The sequence below is a fragment of the Tachypleus tridentatus genome, chromosome 10 (genome assembly GCF_004210375.1).
Source record: "Tachypleus tridentatus isolate NWPU-2018 chromosome 10, ASM421037v1, whole genome shotgun sequence".
Taxonomy (NCBI): Eukaryota; Metazoa; Arthropoda; class Merostomata; order Xiphosura; family Limulidae; genus Tachypleus; species Tachypleus tridentatus.
The window spans coordinates 20,992,380-21,009,680 of record NC_134834.1 but is presented as its reverse complement, the minus strand read 5'-3'; the positions used below and the strand labels follow the sequence as shown (position 1 = coordinate 21,009,680).

At 34.2% G+C, this 17,301-nt stretch overlaps 1 pseudogene across 1 annotated transcript in view; it reads left to right on the top strand.

Moving 5' to 3' along the window:
- LOC143228853 (uncharacterized) overlaps nt 1–8,596 on the top strand; it is a 42,181-nt pseudogene extending 33,585 nt beyond the window's left edge. Inside the window, exons 8-10 of the transcript XR_013015480.1 lie at nt 1,023–1,270; nt 2,028–2,280; nt 4,749–8,596. The product of XR_013015480.1 is annotated as an uncharacterized LOC143228853 (transcript). The remainder of the gene's footprint in view (nt 1–1,022; nt 1,271–2,027; nt 2,281–4,748) is intronic.
- The last annotated feature ends 8,705 nt before the right edge of the window (nt 8,597–17,301 follow it).

Here is a 17,301-nt window from a genome sequence, read left to right as displayed (position 1 = left end):
TACCCCCATCTTTTAGTTAAGTTTGGTTTATTATTTTATGGTAATTTCTATGTAATATGTAGTTTCTTCTAAACTTGGCTTTGTTATTCAGTGGATTATTTACCAATAATTTTCTGTAATTTTTATTTAATATAATTTGTATTTGTTACAGTGTTTACTCTAGTTCATGTTAATCACAAGTATAATCAATCTAGTTTTACCCTCATTTTATGTAGTTTGTATTGAATCTGATTTGTGAACAGTTAACCATCATTTTATATAGTTTGTATTGAATCTGATTTGTGACCAATACAGTGTTTACCTGACGTTTGTTTAGTTTGTAATTAATTTCATTTTTAGGTCTCTTTATTTCTGATTTATTCCACAGTGTTATCTCAATATTACGATTATGTTTTGTTTTACCATCTGTGTCTGCCACTCTTGCTCACTGTGAGTACTTTATATTTAATGTTGTTCCACACAACTGAAATGTTGATCTGTTTTCTTAAAAAGCAGTTACATTAGTATATAGAGTGTTTCTAACTAATATTTTTTGTCTTCAGCATACGGTTTTGTGGGAAGTTTGAAGACCTATAATTCCAAAAAGCGAGTTTTGGGCATAGCTGAGATACCTCATTGTGTCGCTTTGTACTTAACAACAAACAATAAAACGTTTTGCTCGTCTCTATTTTAGGTTTATGGTAATTAAACTTGTTACGAGCAATTTTAAATACACTCTTTCATAATTTTCTAAAACCTGCCTTATCTTAAACGATCATTTAATAATTTATAAATTCATTAGTAGTCTGATCATTTTATTTAGCTCTGATATTGATATTTGTAGCATTAGTGGAAAATACGTTCATTCATGGTTTCATCCAAACAATTTCTATAATATTGTATTGTGTGTGTAAAATCGGCTGCACGTTTTTCAACAGTTTTTTTTTATTTTCTATTTACAGTGAGATTAATACTTATCTTTGAAATTTAGATGCTAATTAGAATAGAGAATTCATTCATATTTTCTGTGACTTTGGCTTCAGACGGCCACAGTACCTCACCAGCAAACCAGTGTCCTCCTTACATACCACAGCTCATTCGTGACATCATGTCTGTGGAACATTTATGGCATAACTCGGAAAAAGAAACTACAAAAATTTCAGAGCAGTTGGATGAAAAACCGGTAGATGGCGACACTGATTTTCTGGCAACACTTTGTAAAATTGCGGATAGCAGACTTTGTAAGATTGTTAAATGGTGCAAGAGTTTGCCTCTTTTTAAAGAAATGCAAGTATGTGACCATTAAAACTACCAATGTCTTGTTATTTAAATTTACATTTATTATTGTTATTTGTATAACTATTAAAAGTAACAATGACTTGTTGTTCATATTGATGCGTATTATTGTTACTTTTATAACTATTAAAACTAACAATGCCTTATTTTTCATATTGATGTACATTGTTACATTTATAACAATCAATATTAGTAATGACTTATTCTTCGTATTGATGTATATTATTGTTACTTTTATAACAATCAATATTAGTAATGACTTATTCTTCGTATTGACGTATATTATTGTTACTTTTATAACAATTAAAATTAGCAATGACTTATTGATGTTCATTATTATTACTACTTTTATTATAATTAAAATGAACCATAAGTTATTGTTACTTTGGCCTCTTTAACTGACTTTCCTCAGTGTGAAATTCCTACAGTTTTATTATACTTTGATTCTCTGTTTTTCTTTAAACATTTGTAATTTTTTTTTAATAGAAGGCTCTTGAAAGGCTGAATACAGTGCCCTCTATGTTTATCTGTGACTTTTTTATGTTGCTGGTGTAATTTTATCTAGTTATTCTAGTGTGAAATAACTATATTAGTTCTGTTTTATATTTTATTTTATTTTTCTTAGGAGTTATTGTAGTTTATCTTAATAGCTACATTAGTTTATTACAGATTTTATACTTGTGAGTTGAGTTTAAATTTATTCTGGTTTTGCTTGAAAAATCAGCTGATTACTGTTTCTATTTTAATCACAGAGGGATGATCAGATTGCTCTTCTTATAAATTCCTGGTGTGAGATGCTTTTGCTGAGCTGTTGTTATCGGTCCATGTCTACTCCTAACGAAATCCTCATCTCTCGAGGCAGGCCTGTCACTTTACAGCAGGCCCAAGAAACTGGTCTTAGCCCTGTGATAGAACGAATGATGAATTTGACAGAACATTTACGTAGGCTTCAAGTAGATCAACACGAGTTTGTGTGTCTTAAGGTCATCATCTTATTGACCTCAGGTTTGTAGTTTATTTTGTCAAAGCTTAGTTCACAAGAAAGTTTGTTTTTGCTAAAGTATAACAAAGAAATATTTTCTACACTGCTAAAGGTATTGTGTATTTAGTTGTCATAAAATGATATGAAAGTGTGTGTGCGCGTGCATGCATCTTAAACCTCCAACACCCCCTGGTCCAACAGTACATCTATGGACTCACACTGCTAGAAACTGGGTTTTGATACCTGCTATGTGCTTAATTCCAATCGGTAATCTTAAACCATGTTACAACTAGTTTTTTAAAGGCTGAGACTGATTTGAAGATTATGTGCTAAATTATCTATTACTAAACACCTTATATGTTAATATATGATGTGAAATTACAATGTACCAACCCACTTATCGTTTGACATAGGCCTGGAATGACCAGGTGGTTAAGGCACTCAACTCGTAATCTGAGGGTATGGGGTTCGAGTCCCTGTCACACCAAACATGCTCGCCCTTTCAGCTGTGGGGGCATTATAATGCTACGGTCAATCCCACTATTCATTGGTAAAAGAGTAACCCAAGAGTTTGCAGTGGGTAGTGATGACTAGCTGTCTTTCCTCTAGTCTTACACTGCTAAATTAGGGATGGCTATCACAGATAGCCCTCATGTAGCTTTGCACAAAATTTAGAACAAACCAAACCGGTTGACTTGTGGCATCACTTATTTGACCATTAAAATAAAAAAGGTTGATAATTTCTAATAGTACTTGCAATGAAGAGGAAATTTGTGACTTGAATGAATTACACCCATGAAGGTATGTTATTATAAATACTGGTTGATTTAACGTTGTAACAGAAAATCGATATATTCTGAACAATTTTGTGTGGTGCTATTTGAATGAACAATTTCAAAAACTACTGAAATAAAAATGGATTACATAAACTAGATAACTGTTTGACCAATTTTTCATTTAGTTCATCTCTTTCAAGCATGTGTGATGTGCATATTATATGGTCATCTTATTCATTTAGTTAATCTGTTTTTAGCATGTGTAATGTGCATCTTATTTGGTCATTTTATTCATTTAGTTTATCTGTTTCTAGCACGTGTAATGTGTGTTTTATAGTCATTTTCTCGTATGGTTTGGCTGTTTCAAGAATGCAAAATATTTGTATTATGTTAATTCTTCGTTACTTCTTTCAAGCATGTGTAATATGTGTATCGTATGACCATTTCTTTTTATTAGTTTGGCTGATTTAAACGTACGTAATGTGTGTATTGTAAATACTTTTAATCACAAAGACGAGTTTGAAAAATCCTCTGAACAGATAGGAAGCTAGAAATATAATTGGTTATTAATTGCTACATAAAAGAAATATATATTTAAAGTAATTTTGTGATGAACCTCCTGGTGAATTTAATATTTTTTATTTAAGGAAACCACAGTATGCTGCACACATTTCTGCAGTTTGAATGAATAAAAAGTATTTCCATATAAATATCTTTTAACAAACCATAAGTGAATGGACAATAATAAAAAAATGGATATTTTTATAAGTTTATTATGGTACTATTGTTTTGCTAATGTTGTTGAACTTAGCACCCTCTAATATAAAAAATGCATCACAAAATATTCTGTAGTGTTATTGCGCTGATTGTTTTTATAGGGAAATTAATGGCTATAATGAAAGTTAACCTTTCCAAATTATTGTTTTTGTAGCTATTAAATTAATAAACTACATCAAATTATATTTGAGGTTGTCATATAAAGGCCTCAGCCTAATATCTTTTAGAAAGTCAGTGACTGGATATTCCCTGGTAATAATGAATATTGACAAGGAGGTAACTGGACTGGAAAACCATCACAAATGGAAATATTCAGAGGCTGTATGTGGAGCATTTTAGGAAATTGTGGACATTAAATAATGGGAAAAAGTAAAACTTGGTAGAGTAAGATACACCCGTGTAAAACTTGGTAGAGTAAGATACACCCGTGTAAAACTTGGTAGAGTAAGATACACCCGTGTAAACTTGGTAGAGTAAGATACACCCGTGTAAACTTGGTAGAGTAAGATACACCCGTGTAAAACTTGGTAGAGTAAGATACACCCGTGTAAAACTTGGTAGAGTAAGATACACCCGTGTAAAACTTGGTAGAGTAAGATACACCCGTGTAAAACTTGGTAGAGTAAGATACACCCGTGTAAACTTGAAAGAAGTGTGATCATGTTTAGAAATTTAAGAATAACATATTGAACATATGGCAAGTTGTCAGAGTATGAATTTTCTACAACCTGATTAAGTAGCGTGAAAATGTGCGACAAGTAACACCAACTGTCAGTGATTTTATTAAGTGTATTTTTTGATGATTCAAGAAAAATGTTATCCCTAATGCAGAGAAGTACGGTTTTTATTTTATGATATTATTACTTCTTCATGCATGTGACAGCAGTAGATTTTATTATTTATTTAATTAAACCCATACATTTTAATTCTATGTACAGATGTTAGTGGCTTGAAAGAACCGGATAAAGTCCGAACCTGCCAAAAACAAATGCTTGAAGTACTCCAAGCTTACATTCGCTCTCACTACCCTCATCTCCCCAGCAAGTTTGGAGAGCTCTTGCTACGAATTCCTGAACTGGAGAGAGTCTGTCAGGTTGGCAAGGAACCACTGGTTGGTAAACAACGTGGTGGTGATGTGCCTAGTTTCCACCTGCTCCTAGAACTCCTTCGAGGAGACTACTAAGTGTGCGACAGAATGGTCAACACTGTTATTATCTTATTGCTGGTGCTGTTATATAATTTTAAAAGGAAGAACTTGAGATAAGGCACAAATAAAAATAATATCCTTGCAGTTTTTGCTATTAGTTGATCTGCCAGAATATATATTTTAAGTTTGATTTTTTCTAATTTCTTAAAGTTATTCTTTCTTTATATCTTTTTCTATCAAAAACATAGTTCACTTGTTTTTTTTTCACAGGAGTTTAACATATATCCAATTAATCTGATTTTAAGAGAATAAAAATTTTGTATCCCTCAGTTGCACTTTAACATGACCCTAATATAAAATAACATGCATAAGAAATGACTTTCTTACACAGTATTAAATGAGCAAGATAAAATGTATTGTCAGGACTCTCTACTAAACACATTCTGAGATTTTGGAGAAACGACACACCATGCCAAAGTTTTCTAGATTTTGAACCACACTACATGATGTCAACAAGGTTTCCACTCTCCCAGCTTCTAGGACTAGAATCCTTACCAAACCAGTTTTGAGTTGTAGGAAGTGCCTAAATCTGTGATATCAGGAGAAGCAGCATCAGACCAAGGTTCCAAAAGGCAGGTTTTGGGCATTGGTGGATCATGGAGGAGAAGTGTGACACTTACATTAAACTGTACATTGTGCTGTGTACGTCTTTTACTTGAGGCTTGCGAGATGCATTCCAAAAGTATCTTGTCACTTAAGACTTCATACCCTTGCCACCAAATAATCCTAGAAATCTGTCTCACTGAATCTAATGTATGATCTTTTCTTCTGTTGATTTCATTCAAGTTACTTGTGGATGGCAAGAATTTCTATCTTGTGGAACTCTGGATGAAGAATAGAGACCTTGTATGAGACCTTGTAATGTGTTCTTTTCTAACAGCTGGTTGGTGTTAGCATTGTATCTGTCTTAATGAGGTTTTATCTTAATTTATTAATATTTCATAGATGGTTAGTAAATCACTATGCAACCATTTCTTTCGCTTCTCACTGTAACAATGTTGATTAATGAATTCCTTTATGCCGTTTGACCTGTTCAAACAACTTAAAAAGGTTTGTTACATTTTAATATGAGTGGTTTCTCTAATATCACTTAATGTGATGTCTAGCTGATACTCTCATGCCGTCCAGTTATAGAAGTGGTGATTTCTAGTTGATCCACTTGTGCTGCTAGGTTTTAGGGTTCTGTTCTCACGTACTTAGAAATATCACTCTCTGGTACCCTTGAATGATACTGTTATAGTGACATAACATTTTATCTTTAATTTATTCACCCAACAGGATATCACATGTGGATACTTACCATGTGCCACAGGTACACCCATCAGGACTTTATTCTTTCTCAGGATTTACTCTCGTGTTGCATGGTTTTGTTATACTTGTCTCCTTTGTTCTGGCAGATCAACCATCAAGGTGAAGTTGTCCAAGTATCACATTTAGGATATTTGTAATGTGACAGACTTCACCCTTTAAAAGTCCCCACCACATTATAAAAATATATATAACTTTTTGTGACTAAACTGTTCTAAATATCTGTCCAATGATATTTTTGAGAAACAGTTTTAGTTTCTAAACCTGCCTTAAAATAAGAAAACACGAGTTTCAAAATTAAAGATTACGTGCACACATATTCTATTAGTAATCAAAATAGTAACTAAAGTTTTTATGAGATGTGCCAAGGGCAGTTTTGTGTGCTGCAGCCGTGTGGTGCCAACACTATTTTTTTTATGGATGGGTTACAAAAAACTACTTATCAAACAATGTGCCATGTGGGTCACAATTGTATCAGCACAAGTGAAACTAAAAGTTAATAGCCAAGAATCAAAACTTAACATCCAATAAAATAGAATTTTGTCATTATCATTTAAAAGCAAGGTTTATTTAAGTTCTGTAACATGAAGAGGCAGTTAGGTTTAAAGTAATCTATGCAATAGACATTTAACAAAGACACCATCCCAGTGATGTCGAGAAACCCACTTGTTGAGAAATTTATATATTAAAAACGGCTCGTTTGGGTTGAGAAAATATTTTACATAGAAGAGCGAACAACGTTTCGACCTTCTTCGGTCATCGTCAGGTTCACAAAGAAAGAGGTAACTGACCGGAAGCTGACCACATGTTTGAAAGGGGTTGTGTAACTGAGTGTCGGAATGACGATGACCGAAGAAGGTCGAAACGTTGTTTGCTCTTCTATGTAAAATATTTTCTCAACCCAAACGAGTCGTTTTTGCATATAAAAGACACCATCTGTGCACATCAGGATGTAGCTGGAGACACTCACTGATACCAAGTAGAATATTTCAGGTGGAACATAACTTCTGATTCCATGTATACTACAGTGCCCCCTTCCTGTATGTGTAGCAAAACAATGAGAGAACTGTGCATGTACCTACATCATTCGTAAAGTTTATAAAGAAAATCTCCATTTTCCACTTCAAACTAAAACTGTCCAATTAAAACAATTTTCCTATATTTGGATTTAAAGCTATTTCTGTGATAATGATAGAACAAGGTGTGCTTTAAAAACTTATTAATTATCTGGCAGTGACTTAATTACTAGTTTTTTATTCAAGATTTACAGACCTGTAGAAATGCTGTTTGAGATCTTGAATAATAATCTTTACATTATTAATTGCAAAAGAAAAACTAAATATTCAATGGTGGTGTTCTCCCTCTAACTTGTAAGCTGTTTGTGTTACAAAAAAAAAAAAAACAACACAAATTGGAAGCAGTTTTTTTCTTTAATACTTAGTTGATACTAGTTATTCTTAATTTAGAAGTTCCGTGCAAATGCTGTGAAAAAAAAAAGCTCTCGTCATGTGCCTTCTTTGTTTAGTGATAATTCAAACTTCATAAAAAAAACAGTTACTGTCATTGTAATATTTTCATGAGATAAACCTCACGTCAGATAATAAAAAATACAAACTCTGGTCTTTGTTCACTAAATATATAATTAATGTAATTCTCGGAAGCAGCAGGGTATAGGGAGATATCTACTTTTGTTTTTGATATGAATTTGGCTACCAAAGAATTTCAATCAAGTTGTTTTTTTTCTTACATTCGAGCTTTGTGTAAAAGTAGATTAGTATTTAGTGAGAACTCCGTTTGTTTTGTAAATTCCTTGCCACATGATTGACTTGTAATATCTAATTTATGCCATATTGGAAGAAATATTTCCTTACTATTACTTGTACGAGTACATTGTGGTATATATTCCTCACTGTCTTCCTCTCTGCTGGGAGGAAGTGGTTATTTGAAAAATATTACTGATACAGCATTCCTTTTGTTTTACTGTTATGGTGTTTTGTTTTCTGGTATTCTGGAAAAGGGTTGTTTTATATTGCTTTGTTTTTTAAATATTAAGATAACAGATCACAATATTTCTTGGAAGTAATTGAGTATTTTAGATACATAAGTGTGAGGTGATGGAGTTCAAACTGATAAGTCTTACAGTTTGTAAATAATATATTAAAATATGCGTAATGTCACGAGACATTATTTTATAATTATTATGTTTTTTTTACAGTGATTCTGTATCTGTGCTTAGCTTTTTTAATGAAAATAAAAATTTTTGGAATAGCACTCTGGTTGATTGGTTGGTCAGTTGTTATTAGTGGTGGTTGTTTCTTAACAGTTTAAGGCATGGGTTGGCTCTGTGGTAAAATTGTAGATTTCAAAGTTAGGAACCTGGATTTCAATCCATGCAATATTACAAAACAATTTCTGTACCTTATGCTCTGGGTGTTTTACAGAGTGACAGTCAGTTCCTTAGCACGGGTGGTAGGGTGCTGTTCACTTGCTGCTTTCCCTCTGATTAGTAGTCCAAAATATATACTTAGCTTCAGCAATACCTGAATATTTGTAGATTAAATGAAATTTCATGAATTTGTAGAAGAGAAAATTTAAAGAAACCCAAATTGCACTTTCCTTTAGATAAATAATTATTTTATAAATTCCTGTGTACTTTACTACAGTGCTAATTATGTCCAACACACTAAACCCCTAGTGGCTCAGTGGTATGTCTGTCAACTTGCACTGTTTGAAATTGGGTTTTGCTACCAGTGGTGGGCAGAGCACAGGTAGCCCATCATGTGACTTTGTACTTCATTACAAACAAACAAACTTACACACAAAAGTTTCTGAGCAAGTAAATTTACAGATTAAAAATAAACAAATAAGAAAACCTGGTGTCAAGATTCCAGGGGGAAAAGAGGGGTGGGTGAAACCTAGCCATCTCTCCTTTACTATATCATAACATAAAAAAATCCTACATTCTGATGTGCTGTAGAAACTTTGTAGAAGATTGTATTTATATTCCTGCTTCACTAAATTTGTCACTAGAATATGGCAGATGTTTCCCTAACAAATTTTTATACACTCCTCATTACATGAGCTCATAAGTTTTAAGAACCCCTGTTGTTTCAGTAAAAGAACAAAACACAAAGTAACGACTTTACTTGAAAGATATTTGTAAACTTATTTCTCCAAAGTAGTAGTAATCCGAGGGTCGCGGGTTCGAATCCCCATCACACCAAAACAAGTTTGCTCTCTCAGCCGTGGGGGCGTTATATTGTCGCGGTCAATCCCACTATTCGTTGGTAAAAGAGTAACCCAAGAATTGGCGGTGGGTGGTGGTGAATAGCTGCCTTCCCTATAGTCTTGCACTGCTAACGCAGATAGCCCTCGTTAAACTTTGCGGAAAATCCAAAACAAACAAACCAAAGTAGTTTTTAATAACCGTAGAAATTTGAACTTTTGTTTTCAGCACCAGTTAAGGCTTAGAATTAGCATTTTACAACCAGTGTCACTTAAACGTCTGTATCAAACAACAATCCAAGCTTACAATTTTGCACTTGTCATAGATTAGTAGTCTTAAAAAGTAAAGCGCCACATAGGAATATCTGCTATGTCAGTCGAAGGAAATCACGCCCCTGAATTTGAGTTGTAAATCCGTAAACGAGGAGCTTCAGGGGTTTTGCTCCTTTAGTTTCCATGGATCCAACATTCTTAATTAGTTTAAGAGGATTTTTCTTTCTCCAAACGGTGATTAAATCAAGCATATCCCCCATAGCCATTTCCAAGTACGATAATTAAAAATACGTTTTAATTACAATTGTTAGAGAACGTTAATTAAACGACTAAAATAATAATTACAATCAAAACTTGAAATAAATTATAAAATATAAGGAACTAATTAATACGTATAATAATCAATACAAAATATAATTATAAAAAAATATAATTATAATTATAAAACGCTACTTGCAGACTGGGCTGTAAGAAAATTCATAAATAGTCATAACCTTAATATCCGACTTATTTTTTTGCTTTTTATTTGCACACAACGTGTTTTATTTAATTTTTTCAAGCTTATGCGTCAGGCTAAAATAAACTTTCCTCAGTTTTAAAGATTTTTCTAAAATTCTTATTTCCATTTCAAGTAATAAACAGTTTGGCATCCATTAGCATCCTTCAAGACTCGTATTTAGCTGGACAATTTCCACCAGAAACGAAAAAGTTAAGTTTTATTGGATCCATATGAGAATTCTAAGCCTATCTTGGAGCGTGATCCTAAAATAGAGGTTTTTCCTACTTTACTTACAAAGATTTTACACATTTTGTAATCTGTAAAAATATAAGCTGGCATTTCCTTAGTTTCATCAGGATTTTAATTGTTTGTATAGTTATTGTCAGACACCCCCCAGTGGCACAAAAGTATTTCTGCGGACTCATACCGCTAAAATCCAGGTTTCGATGCCTGTGGTGGGCAGAGCACAGATAGTCTATTGTGTAGCTTTGTGCTTAATTCTAAACAAACAAAGAAGTCAGTGTCACACATTAATGTTGTTTTTACCAGAATTGTATGATAAATCATAAACATTACTTTAGCTTTATCAGGAATTTACTTGTTTGTACATTCATTCCCAGATATTAATTTAGCTGTACTAGGATTTAACTTGTTGGTATGGTCATTCCTAGTCATTACTTTAGTTGTACCAGGATATTACTTGTGTGTAGCCTTTGTTAAAAGTTTGATAGACACTTTCAACCTCATGTGACACGGTAAAGTTAAGTGTGTTTTACGTGTTTTCTTACAGCAAAGCCACATCGGGCTATTTGCTGAGCCCACTGCAGGGAATCGAACCCCTGATTTTAGCGTTGTAAATCCATAGGCTTACCGCTGTACTAACGAGGAGCGTGAAGTTAAGTACTCCTAAGTTTCGGGCACAGCTAACCCTAATAATTAGAAGTTGTGACTAGAAGGAGAAGGGCAACAGCCAGTGGCACGCGTCACCTATTTAGTGGCTACTCATAACCGAATAGCATGTTGTTACTGACTGCCACACTTATAACTACTCCAATGTTGGATGTACGGAGTCTATTCAGCGGCATATCGGAGTTCGAACTTTGAATCTTTTTGATGATCACGACTGGCACTTTGTCTTTGTTGCTTGTTGTTTAACTGGGTGTTAAAAAGCTCAAGCCACTGTTTCAGAAAATAGTCAACATGTTTCCAAGTTTGCCAAAGATCGGGTATGTATGTTAAATAAACCTAAGAGACAAAACAACCCAAAGATTTTGTGATTCAGTTAATACAACTGGGTATTTGTTGTTCGCAACTTTAGATAAAATGAAACTTGTTAGCTCTACAGACTTTGAGAGTTAAAACTTTGGCGATAATTACGAATAGTTCCAACGCTCTTGTTATCTTTAACGCTTTGTTGTTGTTTTTTCTGGAAACTGTCGCCTTAAAAGAAACAAGTTGAATGTCTTGTTTCTGTTCGCAGTGGTGACAGTTTTACTGCATCACGCGTTTTAACTTTATAATAGAAAGTATGTCATTGAGTTCTCGTCTTTTCACTCGTGGGAACATTATAAAGTGACGAACAATTTAATTTGTCATTAGTAAAAGCGTAGCCTAAGATTTAGTAGTGGATGGTGTTAACTAGCTGCTTTCCTTCTAGTCTATAACTCATAAATCAGGGATAGTCCTCACGTTGCTTCGTGCGAAATTCAATAACCAAACAAAACTGTTTTAAAGGAAAGTAAAATTTTCAATAAATTTGAAACACTTGTGAAAATACTCACTTGTGCAATGTCCGTATTATTTGTGCAATGTCCGTATTATTTATTTCTTTGTCATATACACTACTACCTTACAATTTTTAGGCCCCTCCGTTAGTACAGCGATAAATCTACGGATTTACAACGCTAAAATCAAGGGTTCGATTCCCCTCGGTAGGCTCAGCAGATAGCCCGATATGGCTTTGCTGTAAGAAAACACAACACAATATTTGGGTCTGTGTCTGTAGTTATATATATTGATATTTTGCCATTGCTAAGTTGCTACTTCTAGGGTGAGGGTCTGGGGCGTGCTCCCCAGAAAATGTTTGAAAATTTATAGCCACGAGGTTGAATACAAAGCCATTTTAACTAAAAACAAATACTGCATACACACAACGTTATGTATCGAATTAAAATAATCGAATTTTAATACGTAAGATGTAGCTATATCTGATATGAAAGGGTGGTCACTTCATGACCTTTCTGTTCTCTATGGCCTCTCCTTACCTACCTCAACCTCAGCAAACCTTTCTAAAAGGGCCTGGCATGGCCTAGCGCGTTAAGGCGTGCACGTCGTAATCTGAGTGTCGCGGGTTCGCGCCCGAGTCGCGCCAAAATATGCTCGCCCTCCCAGCCGTGGGGGCGTTATAATGTGACGGTCAATCCCACTTTTCGTTGGTAAAAGAGTAGCCCAAGAGTTGGCGGTGGGTAGTGATGACTAGCTGCCTTCCCTCTAGTCTTACACTACTAAATTAGGGACGGCTAGCACAGATAGCCCTCGAGTAGCTTTGTGCGAAATTCCAAAACAAACAAACCTTTCTAAAATGTAATTAAATCTGTAAAGTAACACAACTTTTCTTTGTTATTGTTGCTGTTTTTCGCACTTTCTAATATTTTCAAATTAGTTTTTATTGTACTTTATATAATTCGTATAATACCACATTTTAAATAGATTTAACATTATTTTGTTCCAGCAGACAGGAGTTACGTTACATCTCTTAGGTTAGGACTAATAATAAGTAACTTTTAAGTAATGTTTTCTCTGTTTCTGATTATAAAAGTTTAGAAGTTTTTAAAATACTTACACTTCAGGCACTATTTTAAGATATTCTTGGTTATAAAAGATTACACGTTTTTAAAAATTTATAGTTTAGGTTCGCATACATATATGGTTATAGTTAGCTTTATTTATAGATATCTATATTTATAGTTAGCTTTATTTTCCCATATCTATGGTTATAGTTTGGCTCTGTTTTTCACATATACATAATTACACTTTAGTTATGTTTCCATGTATATATATATACGGTATAACAGGAATATACCATTATACGTTTATTTTAGTACATACGCTTGTTTGTTTGTTTTTTGAATTTCGCACAAAGCTACTCGAGGGCTATCTGTGCTAGCCGTCCCTAATTTAGCAATGTAAGACTAGAGGGAAGGCAGCTAGTTATCACTACCCACCGCCAACTCTTGGGATACTCTTTTACCAACGAATAATGGGATTGGCCGTCACATTATAACGCCCCCACAGCTGAAAGGGGGAGCATATTTGGCGCGACGGGGATGCGAACCCGCGACTCTCAGATTACGAGTCGTACGCCTTAACACGCTTGGTCATGTCGGGTCCCCTACACTTGTTTCATTATAGTGACGTTTATTATTGACTGTGCATTACGCAAGTCCCACCTGTTTTTGGAATTTGTAGAACGTTCGTGTGCGTAGGAATCACCAATGTGTATGTAATACTAGTGATTAATAGTATTGTCAAGAGCTTATTTGAATTTTCTAGAGTCTCGCATGATTGGTATGTAAAAACCAATGCGATGAGAAAGCAGTATTATTATTGTTTGTCAGCTACAGTCAGTTTACTATAAGCCTTAGAAACTATAATTGTGACCAACTTTTATTGGTCGGAAAACTACAGAAGTAGACCAGAAACGCTCAGAATGAATTTGCTCGTCGTGGACCTGGAACTTCCATAAAATATTCAGTTCTAGACCAGAAAGAAGACTCAGTATTGTTTGTAAGTTTGTAAACTCTTGTGTATAATAAGTATCAGTAATAACTTTTATTATCAAGTATAATGTTTGATGTTTATATATTAAAATATATTTGTGTCAAATAGCCCTCGTGTAGCTTTGCGCGAAATTCAAGCACAAAAACAAAGGTTTTAGTACATGACGTTCTGCCCAACAGTTTCTTCTGATCAAGACCAGATTACCAGACGAGACAGACATAGAACAGTTGTGTGAGTTAATCTTTATTTACATGTCCTTCTTCAAATAATAGTTTTGTGTCATAGTGTGATAAAGTACCGTAGCTGAAAATAAGTATTAATATATTTTTTGTTTGAGTCACACATTTACTTTCTTAAATTATCGGTGTTTTAATCACTGTTTTACGTTTCAGCGAAATATTCGGTTCCTGTCAACGAATAAGAGAAGTTAATGATAATTTAAACGATATGGACTTCAATATATATCGATATATTAGTTTTGCAAAATTATTTACAAAAAATAAGTCATTATGTATGCTGAAAAACTTTGTTATACATGGTGATAATAGACCTAGACACCTCTCACCACTAAGTACACTGAATTCCTTATGGTCATCCACTGCTGGACAAAGCAGCTCATTTCGTTTTATTCTAAAATGATTTAATTAATAATCTGGTCAAAATTAATATCTGGTCAAAATTAATAATCTGGTTAAAATTAATAATCTGGTCAAAATTAATATCTGGTCAAAAATAATAATCTGGTCAGTACAAGTATACGGTAACGAGTTATAGCTAATTGAAGGTACGTTTCTTACGTCCTTACTTATAAAGACTGGAAATCAGTGTTTCATAATTTGGGTACATTGGCTATTAAAGATATTTTCGGGTGTAATCTCGATAATGTCTTACGAATAAAGAGAAGTTTATGTGAGAAAACTTGATGCTGAGCATTCGTGTGATTGCCTGTGAAATGGTCATTCGCAGTGACTGCGTGAAGTGAATGAGTTTTCCTTGTTACCGGACTTATGCTATTAAAGAGTTAATGTGGTCTTCATCCAACACTCAGGAACCAAATAGATAGTCAAGGACTGGAAGGATGAAGAGGTCCAGTAGTAACTGATCATCCCAGGTCACATGACTGAAACAAAGACCAAATGAAACAAAGCGTTATCGAATTTATCATTTAGATGGCGCTGGAAGGAGAAATGTACCTCGACTACGTCAGTCATATACCAGTTTTAATGTACTCAAGGCGGTGTTAAACTAATTACAACGCCTTTGTCTTCAGGTTATAAAAGCTGGTGACATTCCAAAGTGATTCTGCGCGTCGGATACAATGTGATTCGGCGGAATTATACACTGATTTCTAAAACCTGGAAGTTACTTCGATATTGAATCAATTATGCATTAATACTATAAATATTTTCTAGAAAAGTTAAAAAAATAAACAATAAACAATAAACAAACAATATGGTATATCTTACTTACGAAACACAGACATATTAGTCTTTACACACTCTTGTTAAATCTATTAAATACATGAAAAACGTATCTCTCTACATATCCAGTATTATTACACACTAAAACTTTGAGAGAAGTAAGTATTATCAAAATAAATTACGGGAAATTATCTTAATACACTTCTATCTTACCAAAGGCCCCGGCATGGCCAGGTGGTTAAAGCACTCGACTAATATAATCTGAGTGTCGAGGGCTCGAATCTCCATCACACCAAACATGCTCGCCCTTTCAGCCGTAGGGGCGTTATAATGTAACGGTCAATTCCACTATTCGTTGGTAAAAGAGTGACCCAAGAGTTGGCGGTGGGTGGCAATGACTAGCTGCCTTCCTTCTAGTCTTACACTGCTAAGTTAGGGATGGCTAGCGCATATAGCTCTTGAGTAGCTTTGTGCGATATTCAAAAGAAACCAAACAAACCTTACCAAAACAAAATGGGGCAACCATTTGGTTACTTGTCTTCCTGCATCTGTAGTGTGTGTGTGGGTGTTATATTATTGTAATTACTCTTTTTAAAGCGTTTTCCCTGCATTATTATAAATATTATGTGACTAGAGTTCCTTCTGCATGATCTTACCTTTTCTAACCTCAGTTTTACTCCTGCATCGTAATAGATCTAATGTATTTTTTGTCATATCTATATAACATTTTTATCTGAAGCGTGTTTGTTGCACCATTGTAACGTCTGTATCTCAAATTCTATCTCTCTTTGCCATTGTCACATTTCAGTTTCTGGTGAAAACAACCATATTTTAGCCAATGTTATTCGATCAATATAGAAATTATTTGAAATGTGAACTACTATTCCAGAACCTTTTTCGTATGAATATTTATTCCCTGATGTACGAAATTCTTTTTTTCATAGATATACTTTATTACAGAAAGTCGAACGTTCAGTGTCATTGTATACGAAAACACCGATTCACTTAACATTAATCAAGTGTAATCTCTGTACGAGTTATTGGTAAAATAACGTGGAAGTCCACGTTGATAGAAAAAGAGAAATAGAAAAGAACGTAAGAGAGAAACATGTGGCTGACATTTCAGGAAAACGTCATATCTAGATTAATTTATTTATCCATACCTAAAAATTACTTTTTCAATTCAATATTTGCCTAAATCTATTTCTAACACGCCCGGCATGGCCAAGTGTGTTAAGGCATTCGACTCGTAATCTGAGGGTCGCGGGTTCGAATCCCGGTCGCACCAAACATGCTTGCCCTTTCAGCCGTGGGGGCGTTATAATGTGACTATCAATCCCACTTTCGGTGGTAAAAGAGTAGCCCAAGAGTTGGCGATGAATGGTGATGACTAGCTACCTTCCCTCTAGTCTTACATTGCTAAATTAGGGACGGCTAGCACAGATAGCCCTCGAGTAGCTTTGTGCGAAATTCAAAAACAAATAAACAAACAAATCTTCAATACGAGTTAGTTACGTTTTCAATCTGATCAGTTTGTCAAAATTGCTACAACAACAATAGTAGTACTTGTGATTTGATTCGGAGCAGGCGTGAAACTCGATTTAAGCCCCGAGGGGTTATCTTAAACTGTTAATGTTATCATCACTTTGAAGTTAATCTGCTTTCGGACACTGGTACTTGGTTTGTTAACATAACATAATGTTCATGGATAGCACGAGTCCTATTGGTCCAGCTATGCTGTCCCATCCTATAAATGAGCTAAAACTATTAAATAAAAA